The sequence below is a fragment of the Amphiura filiformis genome, chromosome 8 (assembly GCF_039555335.1).
Source record: "Amphiura filiformis chromosome 8, Afil_fr2py, whole genome shotgun sequence".
Taxonomy (NCBI): domain Eukaryota; kingdom Metazoa; phylum Echinodermata; class Ophiuroidea; order Amphilepidida; family Amphiuridae; genus Amphiura; species Amphiura filiformis.
This window is the reverse complement of record NC_092635.1, coordinates 9,566,213-9,582,681: the sequence shown is the minus strand read 5'-3', so window position 1 is coordinate 9,582,681 and position 16,469 is coordinate 9,566,213. Positions and strand designations below refer to the sequence as shown.

The window sequence follows — 16,469 nt, the reverse complement described above, 5'->3', positions numbered from 1 at the left end:
GCCCGAAATTTTATAGCTACCGCTTAAGCTTTGTTTCAATACTTTCGTGTCTTTGTGTAGCAAAAGTGGCAAAAAATAGCAGGATTGAGTTGAACCATCTGGTCGGGGCACTTAAGATGGGTAATTTTAAACAAAAGGGCATATGAAGTGGTATTTTAATTTATACATTTATTTTAATGTAAGATTAATATAATATTATATATTTACCAATGTCAATTAATTAAGTGAAAGGAAAAACATGAAAAAGAAGTTTTTAAACTAGAGTCCTAAGATAATTGACATTAATTTTAATGTATTTTAAAAATATATATAACTAAAAATATGCGTATCATTATAAAAACATTAATGACTTTGCTTGCGGTTTCCGATGCATAAAGATGTCCTCAGGAAGTGTTCATTATATAACTTTATATAGCAGAGCGCATAATTAGGTATGGACGGTCACTAATTAACGACTTATTCTTTAGACGACCCCTTGGTCCGGAAGAGGGCTATTCCAAACGAATCACTTGTCTGACACGTCACACATATATTCCTTTTTTGTTTTAACTGTTGTAGGCACCCCTAATTGATAATACCTTGACCACTTAAATGATGTGTATGTTTTAAGCACACTCTTACAGGGACAATGATACGTAGTGCCAACAATTAAGTTGTTGCTACTAGCTGGCTCAATTCAACTCAACTTCGCCAAGTTGACAATAAGTGGATGTATAATAGCCAACATAGCTGAGCGAAGAGAGGAGCTCTTTTTTGGAACTATATACTTTTTTGTCACTATTTCACCCGTGGAAAGGAGTAATATTTAATACAAATCACACTACCGATATAGAACAGATGTGGTGCTAAATATAACCATAACTACGTGCAGAACAATTCTTACCTTATGGACGGCTGAATTATGGCATGCATGCAGTAAGCACATGATAATTATTGTGTCGTTAAGGATCTTAAGAAAGCACCGAGACATGGGACGAGCCTGACGAGGATTCTAGGATTATTAATGCAAGGATATTTTGGAATACACTATGTTTAACTATTCCTGACATCGGCCAAATTGGTAAGTGGCAACTTTTCTATTTATCTTTTAAATAACATTTGTTTAAAAGTTAGGCCTAAAAAATAAAAAAAGAGGCAAAAGTCGCAATTGACTATTAATTATATAATTTAAGTTTTCTTGAAGCTGTAACTTTAAAGATAGTTTTGTCGAATATTTATGAACAGTCGCTACAAAAGAGTACTGATAAATCAAAATTGAAAATTCACGCAGTAGGCCCTAACAATTGAACCCGAAATTAAAATGAATCCACTATGTAATCATGGTAATGACACCTACAATTTACGTGGGAATAAAATTACCGAATAAATTTAGCATCACTGAATAAATTTGCAAGCAAACTAGGTTAAATTGGTATACGCTGATTTCGATCTGCAGCATGTGATTTTTAGTTTACACAAACTAGGAAGCGTTGTTACGCAGTCATGGCAGCAGGGAGACAAAGGGAATGAACAGTTATTGAACTTTTCTTAATGATATAAAATGTCGAGTCAGGGATATATACAAGTCTAACATTAAGGGGGTACTACACCCCTCGATAAATGTTCGTCTATTTTTTCATTTATCTCAAAAACTAATAACACAGTGATAACAAAAGTTACGTATATTATAGGGGCAAGGAATCCAATTACTACACTGGAATTTCAGTGACCCAAGACAAGCGGTTCGTTATTTATGATAAGAAAAGAGGTACCGCTAGAATGTACCACATTTCCTATCATATATACTGAACCGCTTGTCTTGAGTCACTGAAATTTCAGTGTAGTAATTGGATTCCTTGCCCCAATAATATACATAACTTTTGTTACCAGTCTGTTATTATTTTTTTTGATAAAAATGCAAAAATAGTCACGAATTTACCACAGGGGTGTAGTACCCCCTTAATGCTATTGTAAAGCATTTTCTGCCCAATATTAATTTAAAAAAAAAATTTTGTCAACTACATTATGAACAACGTGTTCTGAAACCTTTGTTCAAACATTATAAAAAATGTTGTAAAAACGTTTTATAAACTTTGCTAGAGTCGACATTTTTGGCTTTTTCTGACAACCTTTGTGAGTCCTTTAAAAATCGAAAAAAGCCCCCAAACTATTAGGCTTTTGTGTTTGCTAGGTAGGACTATACGAAATACAAAATAACGGGGGAAACACGTCTCCAATGAGAACAGTTATTATGACTGAAATATTAATGGACTTGGAAGGATGTAATATTATAATGGGAAGCAATTAAAGGCTTAGCTTAAATGTTGGCAAATTAACAGAATACCGGTTCGTAATTAACGTCAATTGTTCTTCTTAATTGTGACCATTATCATGTACATTTGAATTTACGCTTTTGACCTTTGCGAAAATTAATGATTCAAAGGCGGATTGTTTTCCTTTCATTGATATACAATATAGCATAATTGCAAATTAGGCGGATATTTATGTTAAAGGAGTATTTCGTGATCCACAGCCTCATCCCCCACTTTTCTCAAAAAAGTTGAGATTTTTATATCACTGGAAACCTCTGGCTACATAATGTTTATGTACAAAATATTTCTTGCAGATTAATTCGTTTAGCAAAGATATCGTGAATTTGAATTTCGTTCTGGTGCACCAGAACGAAATTACAAAGTAAGGTCTATGGAGCAGTGTAATACACATAATCATGCATAACTCGCAAACGCAATATCGGAATCAACTGAAATTTTAGGAATATGCTTTTTTCGTGGATATGTACTGAAAAATGTCATAAAAAGAGGATGCTAGGATCACGAAATACTCCTTTAATATAAACTTATACAGAAAGGGAAAAACACATTATTACCGCGGCAATACCACTAGTATGTCGTTCGTCTTCACTTTTCGAAAAAAGCCACTAAATGGTTTTTAACTGTCTTGAATGTAGAATCATAAATCAGTATAGGCCATGCAGCCAAAACTGCTTTATTTAACGGTTTTGTATATAGGACAGTAATGTTTCAAAATAGACAAATCATATATCAACATATTATGAAGAGTCTGAAGAATCTTTTCTGCCATGTTGGCAAATGTGTAAAAATCACATGTTAGCAACATGCTATTTCTTTTAAACTAAATGTATTAGACACTTCATATTGCTGTGGTGTGCTAAACATGACACATGGCTATTTAATAATTGTGAACAAAATCATCAATTAGGTCTAATTCAATACATTTTTTATTAATGGTGAAAATGCCATTTTGTGGTGTTCTTGCGCAGTTTTTACAAAAATACATGGGAAATTGGGAATTGTTTTTGAAAATGACTTATGCGTCATGGAGAGTGTATCAATTTATTAAGATGGATGTTTACATCAAAAAGCAAATCTCTGACCTATGGTATTTGTCCTATGACCTCTTGAAATTCACAAGTAGGCATACAATGTACATTTTTAGTGATTTTGGTCATTTTGTCCAAAAAAGTGACATTTTCACCATTTTTTAGCAATTTCTTGGGTTGCAAATCTTTGAATTGCACTTCAAAACAGGTCTTCTTTAAACCTATTAAAATAATTCAAATAGAATTGAAACATGACGATTTCATTTTTGCCAACTAATGAGGTCCTTAATGGCCTTTAATTGCAGGTTGCCCTTTCAGTGGTAACATTAGATTAAAAATTTCCTGATTGGCAGTTGTTACAAACAGATGTAACACTTGGTGTTTCACCTTGTTGACGTTGTTGATCACAGAAAAACTTGTCATGGTTCAATAATAGTAACGAATGACCACTAATTTGGGTAATGACAAACATGTTTTGACACCCACCATCTTCACAAAACAAAAATAATTATCCAACGTGAAAATATTTTCTTCCATGGAGATAGTATTTTGCGGCAACATTTGGTTACTCTCATTTAAATGTATACTGTGACGTCAATTATTGGAGCCATTGCAACAAATAGCCTAATGGGCAAAATAAATTCTGATTCCAATGCTTTTTACACAATTGGCATAATATAACCCGTTTTGGAATAATGGTAATTCATAGGGGATAGTTACTTTATTGTATTGTATAGTGATTATTCTACATGTATTTTAATATCATATACATTCGTTTCAAATTATCAATTAAATAAACCGCGCATTGTACTGGCACTTGGGATCATGGAGCTATCATATCCGTGGAAGGTCAATATATTACGTAACGCATTGTTCCTTTGTGCCAATTTGATTAACCGACAAGCTATATTCACCGAGAGGTACCTTTTGTTCAGGACAAAAGGGTTCCGCAATTAAATCGGTAACTAACCTGACAGTGTATTAACGCTTTACCAGACAGGCTACTGTCAAGAGGTGATCAAAAGAAACCATGTGAAAGTTTTGCCATATTGAAGCTAAACTGGTGAAATATAGTACCAAATGGAATTAATTTACGCGAAGCTAAAAAAAATTGGCACTTTTTATTTTAAGATGACCAAATGGGGTTAATTTTGGTTAGAAACCCATATACAGGCGTCAACATTGGGGGGATGATTGTATGGACCACCCCCCTATCAAAATATTGGGGGATTTAACCCCCGGGATCTACCCCTATGATCATTAGCTAAAAATTACCGTTTGGGGTTATTACTCATTGGAGCCATAGTGTTACACCCAAAATGTAAAGTGCGCACATGTTGTTGATTTGTAGCTCGAGATTACAAAATCGAACATTCATGCGCGCAAAAATTTCGGAATGTACATGCCTTCTCGTACATTTTATCGGCGGAATTTTACCCTAAAATGTTTTTGATCCCCCCTATTAACGACTGAATTTTTTTTTGATCTCCCCTTTTTAGGACCCAACATTTTTTTGATCCCCCTCCCAATATTTTCCAACCCCCCCCCCCACCAAAGTATTTATGAACACTCCCTTATATTGGCTTTGTTTGTGTGATATTGTTAATCTAACACAATGTATTTAGGAAATGGCAGATTACTGTAAATGGATAATATAAATTATATATAGATATATATATAGATCATAAATGCATATGGAACTACATGCTGCTGAACGCAACATGTTGGAATCAATATGAAGACCTCCACCCCACCACAGATATTGGAACCACATCCACCACACACCCCTGATTCATATAATAGATATGTGGTTGACTCCTACACCCCAGTACACGTATACAGTGTGCACTTGATATCTGGGAAGCAATCGACATGCCAAGTATAAAAAGTCGACCTATTTTCTAAGGGTCTCAGGCAGTAGGGCCGAACTTCTGGGTGGCCACAAAAAATAATGATTTCTTACAAAAAACAAAACAAAACAAAACAACAACAACAACAACAACAACAACAACAAAACACAACGTTCAAATTGTTACTTTAATATCTACACCATTTAAGGTTTGCAAATTGGAATCCCCAAATTTGACAATTTTATTAATTCTTTTGACCAAAAATCAGTGCTCAATTTTACTAAAAAACACTGAAAAGCATGATTTTCACCCAAATTTCAACCATTTTGTTGAAAATTTATCGAAATTAAAATAAAAAAATTTCGATAGTTTCCATAATTCCAGAGTTAAGACCAAACATAAAACCTTCAAAGCATACCCTTAAAACCCAACATGTAGGCCCTACCCTAAAACCCCACTACCCTTAAACCCCAACATACTCGTATATATCCCATTTAATGAACCCCATAATAAATCCCATTTAATGAACCCCAACATATAGGCCCAGGCGTATTAAATCCAATATGTATATACAGCCTGACTCAAAAAAAAATTGTGCAAGTGAAAAGCGCCCTCTATGCCAATTAGAAAATACCGTTGTGACATGATGCTTACATCAACGTCAGAGACGTAGTCTTAGCTCTCAAATGCCGTTTGTTCTGTTCAATTTGCTTGTTTTAATCTCAAGATATGTTTAGTTAACAACAAAAGGGTAAAATCGCAATTGTGCCACTTTTTACCAGGGAAGATCAAGAGGTCGGTACATGTAAATCAATGATAGCATCAATCAAAAGAATGCATCATCAATTATACAACAATAAAAATAGTTTTTACTGTTTTTACTGTTTTATCATGATACAGGTAGGCTATTATATGATTCTCTTTTTCCATTAAAACAGATTAAAAGAGAAATAGATATTTCACATTCTGCTGTAAAATTAAATCCATGTGCATGTCAATGATTTTATCATGGTTAATACTGTTTTCTTTGTCACTCAAGACATGTTAAAAGACAATGTTGCAAACTATAGGTTAATGAACACGTATTTTTGTAGAGAGAGAAATTAGACAAAATAATGCATCTTATCATCATCAAAATGATGCGTGACGCATCAACAGCTATCATTGATTTACATGTGCAGCCCGCTTCCCTAGTAAAAGTGGCACAATTGTGATTTTACCCTTTCCTTGTTAACTAAACATATCTCGAGAGTAAAACAAGCAAATTGAACAGAACAAACGGCATTTGAGAGCTAAGACTGCGCCCTTGACGTTGATGTAAACACCCCGTCACAACGGTATTTTCTAATTGCCATAGAGGACGCTTTTCGCTTGCACAATTTTTTTGGAAACAGGCTGTACATGTACAAACCCCAACACTATCCTTGAACTTACTCCAACGCATACACTCTAGTATAAATCGCAACACCCCACCTGCACCCTTTAATAAATTCCAATAGGCCTACCCTTAATCCCCCAAAAGTACCCTTCATACGTAGTACCATGAACCCCAACACGTAACTTAGGCCCCAACCCCAACCAGGCCCAGCCAAATATCGCTTGCCCCCCTTCGCGATGAAATTACCAATTCCCCTACCTTTGGCCTGAAGATACCTTGCATTAAACCTTGCAAGCGATCACGCCATCATGCGATATGTTCTCTGGCAGTGTCAGCACATGTCCGTTATTTTTGGCTCCTGATCTCGCTGCTTAATACCTAAATCCCGGGATTTCGGCATTCTTTCTGTTCGGCACTCCCGTGATTTCGGCACAAGACTGTTCACATTATTATCCGACACCGATACGTATCAGTTTTGCGCCCTTTGTCCTGAATCTGCTTTAAAGCACCCATGTTAGTACCTCACTGATACATACAAGGCCAAAAGGATCACACTACACACTTTATTTACAACTATTATAGTCTACATCTTACATATACTCTACATCTTATTTTCAACTTCTGCCTAACTTAAGTCATGTTCACCGAAAAGTCAAAAAAGCCAATTACTTGTTTTTTGAAATGTTCACTGCAAAATTTAGAGAATACTCTGAAATCACAGCACATCGAGAGCGAGAAGATAAATAGAAATTGCTGTGGGTTAGCTTGATTGCGCCCAGTCTATTCTACTTTCACCAAGAATTCCGGTGTTTGCCATTCCCCACCGTTCAAGTTGCCATAAACCAATTTGCTCTACTTATGAATCGCGAGTATAAGGGACCGTTCATTATTTCCACCGGAGGGGGGGGCCGGGAGAATACATGGGGGTCAGATGGTTTTGTCAGGCAAAAGGGGGGTCAGATGTTTTTTAGTTATTGAAAGGGGGGGTCAGATGGTTTTTTTATTTCTATAATACTAGAGCTTCCGGGGGCTTCGCCCCTGGACCCCCATCTGGAACATTGCCCCATGACCCCTGACCATTAGATTTGCGCTTTGCATGTCGGCCGACACTTTGGTCCTAGTCCGGACTTAAGTCGGGCCTCAACCTGTTTTTCACCTGCCACAGTGTGAATTGACATTAATTTGCACCAAAAGTAAGTAATTTATTATAACATTTTGAAAAAATGGGTCATTGGGTAAAACATTCCAAAAAATGGAGAACAATTCTAGATTTTGCTTCTAATTTGCCAAATGTACAATACAAATTTGCTGAAATAAGAGAATTTTGAACCATATTTCATAAAAATACATGTACACTGCCATTTTCGTAATAGAGAATTAAGAATAATCAAGCTGCACTGCACAGTAATGGTCAGACTCTTCTTTGTTCTTTTACAATAAAAAGAGGCAATTACACCACCCCAATACACATCCACTATCAAACCCCACCCCACACAGGTGTCATTTCCATACCCTAGTTAAACTACAAAGACTCGCCCAAACCACCATGATAGAAAAATAACATCATCATCATCATCATCATCATCATCATCATCATAATACTAATAGAAATTCACCCTTTCAGAAATGTATATATTATTATGGTTGTGTGATGGACAAATGTTCCGGACAAATGTGCAGTGACTGCCACGAGTAGTGAACACACAAACCACAGCCACCCTAGCCCTATGTATGGGGTGTACATGTCTGTGTGCATGTTTTTTCTCTTTCAAGAGTTTAATGAATTAGAAAGTTCCATGAAAGAAATTTTAGATATTTGTATATAGTCAAAATATTAATTATCAATTATTTCATTAACGATAACAGTAATGATTCTGGGACGTGACAGATAAATCTAAATAATTTTGTGGATATGTTGGATATTATGAAAACAATTTTTGAATCAAATTTGAGATCTATTTTGACATTTTTAGATAATCATTTCACATTTTACATGGATCTAATTGGACCTGTGTCCAAGTTTGAGCCGAACCGAGCCTGTTTGTGTCCGAGTCCGGCAAAAAGTGGACTTGAGTCCGATCGATACATCACCATAGGCGTAGATCCCCCCCCCCCCAATATTTTTACAGGGGGATGCTCCATACAATCATCCCCCAATGTTGTTGAATATAGGTTTCTGACTACATATTTGCCCATTTTAGCCCCAAAAGTGCAAATTTTCGCGCATTTGTACCATAAACTTATTTTGTCGCCAAAAGGTGCTGCATTCACTATACTTCAAGAATTTTTTTCCAACCCCATCCACCCCCCCCCCCCCATGTCAAAAAGAAATCTACGCCACTGTACATCACTGATTTATGGTAATATGTCACAAACTAGTTGTTATTCATTTTAATATACTGATGAAGAAGATTTTGCAACTCATTCATTTTACACCAAAGGGGGCTATGTACTGCACCCAGTATCAACATGTATGAGAAGTTGACGTGCATACTTTTTAAAATTAATAAATCAGCTTGATAGTTTATTAAACTCATTTGATTTTTTATATTCTGTATGATTGAATTAAATTACAACTTAAAAAATTAAATCAATTCGTTTTACAGCCATTTTACATAAAACTAATGAATTATAATAATTTTGACTCCAAATTTCCAAACCTGCCACTTGAAAGATTGTTCTTGGTGCAAAAAAACTGTAGTCGTATGGATAATATCACTGTGGTTTGTTCAGGGACCTGTGGTATTGAAGTACATGTACTAGCTGGAGCACAGGGTGGCAGTTTGAACCAAAAACTGTGTACATGCATGTGAAAAAAATAATATTTTAGAAAAATAAATAAAACAAGTTAAAATACCCTGTGGGGTTCTACCTAGTTGAAGGTATATGAGGATGTGCCACGTTTTGGAGTCCTTTTCAGCGATTTTGGTATATTGATGGGTGGCTATTCAGTAAAGTCCAATATTTGGAGTAAAGTGCCCAATTACTGCAATTAGGGTAAATTTATAGGTGTTTTTTGTGAAAAATTGGTATACTGATAGCCGGGTGGTAAAAACAGTAAAGGCATAATTTGTCAGCCTGATATGTGGCAGTGACATGATGTGTTGAGGCAGCTGATCCATGCGCGCATCTATTGCGCGTCATTGCGTGTGCATACGTCAGGTTGGGGGGGGCATATGATTTTCATGTAGCTCGGAGGGGGGGTCATATGATTTTTATTATCGGAGAAGGGGGGGTCATATAGTTTTCGGCAGTGACTTTCTGTCTGCTCCCGGCCCCCCCTCCGGTAGAAATAATGAACGGTCCCTAAATCAAGTCAAATTTTCACACATTTCATGGGCGTAGCCAGCCCTCTTTGCCAGGGTGGCAGTGGCGTAACTTTGGGCCAGGGTGCCCGGGGGCGAAAGTAGATCGGGTGCCCCTGACCAAGGATGTGCATAGTCCGACGTGTGGGACAGTGGCGTAGCTAGGGGTTGTGGCGCCCAGGGCTAGGGATACATTGGCATCCCTCCCCAATTCTTGGGGAGGATCGCGCGATAATTTACACAAATAGGACCAATCACGCATTAACTTTGGTCATAATGAAGTTGAATATCGGTCTTAAATTGATCTTTCAAATGATTTTGTGCTGAAATGCGCGAAAAATTAGACTTTCATAGCTGGAGTGGGCGCAGAATCGACGCTGAATTGGTTAATTCGGCGCCCCCACGGGTGGCGCCCATCAGGCCCCCACCCCCGTCGCTACGCCACTGGTGTAGGACCTATTTTCTAAGTTAACATGTATGCTCAGCTCAGACTATGATCACTATCTCACATGGCGCAAGAAAGACCAATCGCGAAAGTTGCTATCTAAGAAAAAACAGGTCCTACTCGTCGGACTATGTGTGCATGGTGCAGACTGCAGAGCTAATCAATTTTGGTATTGAAAGCCATAGACCTACCGAATAACTTCATGTTAATAAAAAAATGTTTTCATCTTCTCCAATGTCTTTACTTTTGAAAATTCATCACTAGCTGTAGTGACGTAGCTAGGGCTTGTGGCGCCCAGAGGAAAGAATACACAATACCTGTGGTGCGGGCGCGCAAAAATGTGCATACAAATTTGGTATAGCCTAATCAAGTTGAATTTTGGTCTTTCAAATGACAGTTTTATGTGGAATGCGCTCGAAGCGCGCGAAAATTTTGTGTTGGAGGGGGCACTCAAATGAAGAGTATAATTCTATACATGGTGGGTAAAGGTTTCCACTTCTTTCCTATAACAAAGTATTATCGTGTCGAAAGGGTATCCGGTCTGCTGATGGGCGCCCCTTAGCCCGGCCCCTTAGCCCGGCCCCCAGAGCCCACAGGAGTTACGCCACTGCAGGGTGGGCAAGGCTCCAAAAATTCCCCCAAGTTAATATATAATTAAAAATAGAGCGAAGCGAGCATAGCGAGCAGAGCGACCACTGGCGTGGCTTCTATTACACTCACTTAAATTACTTCCCCTCAATTCACTTCCTTAAAATCCCTGTCCTTCTTCATATTCTTCAATTTCTTCCCCTTTCTTACAATCCTTCCCCCTGTGCATGATTTTGCTTCCCCACAATAAACATGCAAGTTGCTGTTCTTTACCCCCCCTTTCCCTATTCCTTCTCCCATCCCTCTTAGGCTTCCCTTTTATTTTTCATTTCCCCTTTCCTCTCTTTTTTTTTTCCCTTCTTTCCTTTCTTTTTCCCTTCTTTTTTCTTTCTTTTCTTTTTTTCTTCTTGCTCCAAAATTTCCCCCCAGATTTTTCCAGGGTGGGCGAGTCGCCCACCCTGCCCACCCCTAGCTACGCCACTGCACACTTTAATGTTGCTTTATTATTCTTACAAACAAAAACGATCATATTAATCATGTTAATAGATTTTCTTTCGTAGGTTCATTTATATTGTTAAATGGACATATTCTGTACATTTTCAACCCAGTCTCCACGTTCGTTTTGTACGTGTAACATCTTCAAAACTGGCTAAATACATTTTTAATAATTTGCCATAAAATTTGTAGACCCTATATATCAAAACCTTTTCAGAGGGACATTTGGTGTATCTGATGTGCTCCCAGGCACCACAAAAATACTGCATAAAGGCACGGTGGGTCACCGAACATACACATTTGACGATTATTTTGCCAAGAGAATGAATCTGCCAACAACTATTTGTATAAATATGATGTAGCCAGAGCTTTCCGGTGGTATAAAAATCTCAAGTCACGTATTGATTAAAGTGGGGAGGACTATGGATCACGTAATTCGATTCTTAATTGAAAGATCTCCATGCATAATTGAATGGGGAGGTCATCTGTTCCGTTTTGCCATCGTTTCGACCATCGTTTGAGGTAGATCTTACAGGATATTTCACCTATATGAAACTTAATCTAATCTGAAAAAAAAACAAAGAAATTCGTTGCAATTTAAGCCATAGATTAATTTGAATGCTCAGCCATCCCATCGACATGGTATGCAAAATGAAGGGGAGATCTTCTTGTTCTATGTTGGTGGCATCGGTATCAATGTAGCTTACATGCTTTTAAAGCTAGAAGCCAAAAGGTGGTACATCAAGGATGTTTTGGGAATAAGTGGTTCCTGATTTCCTTTATGACTTCATGAACTTGGTGATTTTCAGTGCTCCACACCTATCAAAAAACGAACTGGTTAAAATGCTTCTATTTTCAATGTTGAGCTATAGGCCTTTTTTTTTTTTTAACTAGCGACATTATTTCACTACAATTTAATAAAGCTATAGGTACAGGTTACCACAACCATGACAACCATACTACAGCAATGTTGAAAAAAAATTGTATTTCTCATCACCTATACCACCATATTAGGTAGTTTTTCGTAAACTTCACTTTTGTGATTTGGTAACTATTTTACCTTTGTTTGTCCAATCCATTTCAACTAGGCAATTTAAATTGGACTCAATATTTACATCCCAAGGTATGTAATTATATCCACCACATGCCTTGTCCTGGATGTATATCCACAAACTAGACAAAATATCAAAATTGAATGATGCCTCATTATGATATCAAAGACTATCACATGTATTTCTAAATGGATGCCTAAATTTGACCTGAATCAAGTGACCTATAACCTGACCTATGATGACCTATAGCCGTCTTTAAAATCTCTTTTCCTAACAACACATGATAGAAGCTACATAGTATTATTAATAATTGGCTAGCATCCACAGTGGAAGAGCTTATTTAATTTATTCTAGCATGCCTGGCTGAGATTTCTAAACACATATCTGAGATACTAGGATACAGTAAACAAAAAATATATAGGGCCAAAATGATATACAAAAATGGTTGAAAAGCACTTTGTATATATGAAGAGATATTTTATAAGTTCAGGACATGAAGTGATGAACATAAACTGAGCTCAAAAAGAAACTTATAATTTTTTACAACTTGTGAATCACAAGGTCATATCTTAAAATACTGTCAATCAAAATGAACCAAAATTACACACAGGATTATTTTAATACTCTACTCAAAACAAATGCCAGTAACCAAGCAGTTGTCCAACTGACACAACAGCAAAATGCACTGTCATGGGACAGCTTCCTGGAATTCCTTCACTTTCACAGCCCAACATTTGGCACCCAGGACAAAAAATCTGTAAGAATGCACACAAGATCCTTGCACAGATGATAAAACGGTGCTGCTTTCTGCTTTTCATACACTTTTTTCATGAAACAGGGCTGGGCTGTGAATGTGGTCTAGGAAGCTGTCCCATGTCAGTGCATTTTGCTGTTGTGTCAGTTGGATAACTGCTTGGTTACTAACATGTGTTAAGAGTAGAGTATTGAAGTAAATCTGTGTGTAATTTTGGTTCAATTTGATGGACAAGATTTCAAAAAAGCGACATTCCAAAGACAAATCTTTGTGCAAACACTTTGTTAATGTTAATACAGTTCTTTTCCACATACCTACGTTACCATCCGTTTTTGTGATTTACTAATATTAGGCCCTATATATTTTGTGACTGTAATTTAACGTTTTCAATGTGTTTTAAGCTACCATGAAATTAACGCTGATATCGGGAAATGCTCCTTTTAGAACTTTAGTCTGATCGTCGGCTTTTGCAGGCAACAGAGTGCAGATTGGCTCACGATGAATGTTATATTACTCTAGGTGGGTCTCTCTACGATATGATTACTTTGAAATCCATTGTAACAAGATTATAATTTACCTCTGTGTACAGGGTTCGTAGATGTGTTTGGAACCCTATAGTCCTTTAGCTGTAGTCTTTGGTGCCATACCAATGTCTAAAAAAAGGGCACGACATAATTATGTCTTCATATTTCCCTCATGAATGCTCGCGTCTACGCCTATATACATTACTATGCTAATATGGATACATTGGTTGGCCATTATCTAACATGTCCTGTGATTGGCACCTGCTTGAGATATCTCTTTGTATAATGCCCTACCTATCAGCAAGCCGGTCAATGACTGACCTTGTTATAAGCTTGATTGGACACTCTATTCTGTTATAAAGCATACAGATAAAAGACTTAAGTTTAGCAGCTGGTCAATACATAATCATACAGGGAACACAGTAGTTTGAATGTGAAGTGAAATAGCCATTATTGGTTAGCCGCGGATATTAAAAGCACAGCTCCTTTAACTATAGCAGAAAATTATAATAATATAATGTTTGGAATTTTGTAACTAAAATACTGACTGCATTCTGCATCATTTATTTATTTATGTCTATTTATTTTTGGCTTATTTACTGATTTATTTATTTATTTATTTATTTATTTATTTATTTATTTATTTATTGATTTATTTATTTATTTATTTATTTATGTATTTATTTATTTATTTATTTATTTATTTATTTATTTATTTATTTATTTATTTATTTATTTATTTATTTATTTATTTATTTATTTATTTGGTAGATTAGTAAGTTTTAGAACCGGGAGACCCGGGTACGATTCCCAACTTAATTGGCGCACGATCTGAGCTAGTCCTTTTCTGATGGCCTACAAGTTAACATCCACGAGAGTAGTGTGAAATGGTTTGAAAAATACCTCACTTGGAGAAATCACACAGCGGTTGTAAATGGTATCAAGTTTGTGGCATTCAACAAGGTTTAACCATAGGACCACTCCTTTACATTATGTATATAAATGATATGTTTATGTAAGCATGTATGCTGATGACACTGCTTTGTATGTAACTAGTAATAATATTGATTACCTGGTAAGATTTGGTTATAATCAGCGAATGGCTTACTCATAACAAACTTAGTTTAAATGTGGCCAAATCTGAGTTCTTGGTTCAAGACAGCGTTTGGCAAGTATTAAGGATCGTGACATAAATGCTCATATAAATGGTATCAAACTTCAACGGGTTCACATATGAAAATATGTCTTGGCATGACCAAGTAAACAATATCAAAAAGAAACTTGTTCCAGGTTTTTACATGCTTAAGAAGGATGAAGATCGATTTCCAATGTAAACACTTCCACTTGCCCCACACATAGATTATTGTGATGTTGTCTGGGGGACCTGTAATGCAAAAGGCCTGAAGGTTTCCGCATACCGAATATGGGTTTAGGCTATATCATGGCCTCTAGGCCCTATGATTTATTTTTCGAAAAAAAAGCCTAATCAATTGAAAAGGGAATGGATTTTGTCATAATAATATCAAAATTAATACTTGTCGTCCATAACAAGATGGAATGCATCACGATTGTATGATATCCAGCTTTAGTATTTTATTTGATTACACTGAATATGAAGCTATATCTCTACTAGCTTCATACACTGAACAATTGCAGACCCGTCCTTCTACACGTAGAGAGCACCACATTAGATTGTGTTTACAAGAAATAATAAGTGCCGCCTCCATGAAATTTCCTATGGTAGCAACTTTGATGATAAAATATTATCTACAACCCCGCACCTGTGTGATTGAAGGTCTTTCTTTTCTCAACTGACCTCAAAGAAAGGATTAGAATTATAATAATAGCGTCCCTGACCTAAGGGATTGGCCTACTGTTATGCTTGAGCGAATACGTATGACTACCACCCAGTTCAATGGCCTTATTGTGATCTAGTGGGCGTTTTAAACAAGACATGTTTGTTTTGGACTTTATTCCTGTAGGCCCACCCTTTGATAAGTTAAATTGGGAGTGCATTCAGAAAAGGCAAGGCTATCAATTAATTAATGATACACATTGTACAATGTGTTTAAATATTTTTAGAATGCGCGTATATACACCATCATTCTTTCTATGTGAAATTATTGTGACTACGAAGTTTTGAAGCTATAGGCGTATTTTAAACAGCTAAGTTAGTTTTTGCGTAGTCGTGTTAGTTCACGTTGTTTACTACGACATAAACGATATCATTGGCTGCTCTCCAAAGTTACAAGTCCGATGTATACTCAACATCGCGGCTGAGAAAAAAATGAAAACTCTCAATCCGCGATGAATTTTACGGTATTGCAACTATTTCAGGCGTTCCTCAGTTTTGGTATAGCTATCCAAGTATCACTACGCCAGAACTGACTCCACAGTGATAACAGTAGCTTAACTTGGGTTTAGGACATAGTCCTTACATAATTATACAGGGAACACAGTAGTTTGTAGTCTAGGATCAAGGGATTGTGAAAAATGGTCGAGTTCAACACCCATGTCTACCAATCTTTGATCCCATCGCATGTTAGTATAGGCCCTCAAAACCACTGCTAGGGGGTAGTAGACTCCAATTATATGGCACGTTTTTCACTAGAGGTCACAGAAGGTCACACAGGGGTAAAAAATGAATACATGAATTCAAAACCCACCCAAGTCCATGGGAAGTGATTTTGAGAAAAAAACACATGTGTATCATTTTAATTCTTTCAGTTAGATTTTTA

The 16,469-nt window shown here is 36.6% G+C and overlaps 1 protein-coding gene across 3 annotated transcripts in view; it reads left to right on the top strand.

Moving 5' to 3' along the window:
* The first annotated feature begins 502 nt into the window (after nt 1–502).
* LOC140158586 (proton channel OtopLc-like) overlaps nt 503–16,469 on the top strand; it is a 53,467-nt gene continuing 37,500 nt past the window's right edge. The window contains exon 1 of one of the 3 annotated variants that reach the window (XM_072181727.1): nt 503–1,060. The gene's annotated coding sequence lies outside the window, so the exon portion shown is untranslated. The remainder of the gene's footprint in view (nt 1,061–16,469) is intronic. The other 2 variants (XM_072181729.1, XM_072181728.1) reach the window with 2 other exon arrangements.